At 41.1% G+C, this 2,737-nt stretch overlaps 1 pseudogene; it reads right to left on the reverse strand.

Moving 5' to 3' along the window:
- Positions 1–1,625: 1,625 nt before the first annotated feature.
- LOC100940977 lies at positions 1,626–2,026 on the reverse strand (annotated as a pseudogene).
- Positions 2,027–2,737: the final 711 nt, after the last annotated feature.

Consider the following 2,737-nt stretch of genomic DNA (forward strand, 5'->3'; position numbering starts at 1 on the left):
AGCTGGGAGTTGTGGCGGGCGCCTGTAGTCCTAGCTACTTGGGAGGCTGAGGCAAGAGAATCACTAAAGCCCAAAGCTAAAGGTTCTTGTGAGCTGTGATGCCATGGCACTCTATCAAGGATGACAAAGTGAAGCTGTCTCTTAAAAAAAAAAAAAGACAGGAGGTGATGTTCAGTAACTGTTATAAAGACATATAGCCACCTAGAGGGTGGTAGTCTGACTGATTGTCTAAAACTCCTGCTCATTGTTTCTGCACTATTCTGAACCCCTGGGTTAAAACTAGCCTTTCCATCTTCATAACATTCTCTCCTAGAAACTACAATGCCAGCCTGAATGAATACTATATTTTCTAGCACCAGTTTCCCCCTCATTTTCTATAGTTTTTCTTCGGAAATAGATCTTATATCTTCCCATATTCTCCCTTTCTGTTGTACTTTGCTGAGCCAGGGCTCCATTACCCATGACTGAAATATCTAAATAATCTTAATGGTTTTGTCAAATTTTAGCCTGAAACACCCAATTTTGTTTATTCCATACCTGGTATAAAACCTTAAGCATTTCCTTACTCACTGCATTATGTCATAAACCTCTACCTAATTTGCTAGGCTATCCATACTTTATCCTGCTATTGCTGAGTGCCTTCTATTAAATCTGAGGTCCAGCCAGGTGCACGTCACTGCAGCTACCTGGGAGGCTGAGGCAGGAGGACTGCTTGAGCCCAGGAATTTGAGCCTGCAGTGTCACACTGTACTCCAACACAGGCAACATAGCCACACTCCACCTCTAAAAATTAAAAAACAAATCTAAGGTTCAATTACCCATTGAAGATGAATAAAAGGAATCCTGCTCTCAGTTATCTCATTCGTGTCCTCAAAAATAACAATTCTTGTTAAAGTTCCAAAATGCTTTGAATGCCATATATAGTCCTGGCCAATGGTGGCTAAACCACAGAGGACAGGCATTTCCAGTCCACACAAAGAAGCATAAGGAGGAGGAGTGAGCAGGCCAATCTTTCTATAACAAATTGCCCAGCAATGATGTTTCTTAAATAAGTAGATGGCTTTCAATGAAGGAATACTTACTAAATATACCCATCCAGTTTAGACTGTTAAGGACAGTTTATAATTGAATTTAAGTCAGTTTGAATGGGAAAGTGAAGCTCTGGACATCTTTTTTAAATTGACAGATAAAATTGTATGTATTTATTGTGTAGCTCTGGAAATTTTAAGAGGAAGTGAGGAAAGGGACTCCAAGGACTTTATGGCTGGAAGGTTAACAACATTTGGAATAAAACATCAGGATTGGCTGGGCACCCATAGCACAGTGGTTATGGCACCAGCCATATACACCAAAGTTCGTGGGTTTGAACTCAGGCCAGACAAGCTAAACAACAAGGACAACTGCAACAAAAAACAGCTGGGCATTGTGGCAGGCACCTCTAGTCCCAGCTACTTGGGAGGCTGAGGTGAGAGAATTGCCTGAGTCCAAGAGTTTGAGGTTGCTGTGAGCTGAGACGCCATAGCACTCTATCGAGAGCAGCACAGTAAGACTCTGTCTCAAAAAAAAAAAAATCAGGATTACAAAAATTCATTTTAAAGATTGCAGTTTATTTATTTTATTTTTTACCAGTCATCTTTTACTTGGAGGTTAATTCTCACTAGGATGTGAAAAGATTCGATTATGATTGAGTTCCTCACAGAAGGTGCTGGGCCAAGGAGGTCAAGTTCAGGAGTGCAGAAGGCACCCCCCACAGGCCCCTCTTCAGTGGTACTTGCCTAGCCGCTCATGTTTGAGCTCCTTGTAAGAAAGACAGTAGCTGAAAAGCACGTAAGCTGCCAGCACCATAGTAACCCCTCTGATGCTCTCTTCTTCACGTTGATGTACTTGTTGTAATACCGTGGTAACCTCTTTGAAAGGCTCCAACAATGCCGTTAGGCGTGAAATCCCGCATCAAAATCCAACTTGGCAGCTCCCCTAGTTTGACATCCATGAACTTCTTTTCCTTCACTGACACTGCTGACGCCATCTTGGAGCTCTGGTGTCTGCTAGGCCCCAGATTGCAATTTATTTAACTAAAACAATATGACTAAATTAATCGAAGCTTGGTCCTATATCTCAAGTACATGGAGGTCTAAAAATTATTTATATTCTGAATTAGTGGAAAAGGTGGATGAAAGGCTGAGAAAGACCTTTCTGTACCTTCTTCATCTACTTATGCCACAGAAACTGTATTCAGTGATAATTTATTATTGTATCTACTGAGAGTCTTTGGAATAAGCCATGGTCCTCCTTGATAATTGGGTGAAGGAAAAATAGAATCAGAATTCTGGGTGGTGAAGGGTCTAAACCAGTGATTTTCAAGGGTGTGCCACAGCACACCAGTACACCATGAGAGGATATTATGTGTGCCACAAAAAATCTTAAAGATCATTAATTAAATTATTTTCAAAAGAAGTTCAAAGCACAGTACGTATATTCTTTTTTGTGATCAACACAATTTAAGTGTGCCTCAGAAGTTTAACTATAGGTTCGAATGTGCCATGAGGTAAAAATGGTTGGAAGACACTGGACTAAACACAAGAAAGAAGCTGCACCCTAAAGGACTGTTCAGGAGCAGAACGACCCTGGCCTGAGAGATGCTGCTCATTTCCAATTCTGAAAATCAGTATGCAGGCAAGGCGAAAAGGAGAAATAGATCCAAAGAAAAGATGACGATCTCAGTCTCTCGAAGGTGATA

Source organism: Otolemur garnettii, unplaced genomic scaffold (assembly GCF_000181295.1).
Source record: "Otolemur garnettii isolate 467f Iridium unplaced genomic scaffold, OtoGar3 scaffold00144, whole genome shotgun sequence".
Lineage (NCBI taxonomy): Eukaryota > Metazoa > Chordata > Mammalia > Primates > Galagidae > Otolemur > Otolemur garnettii.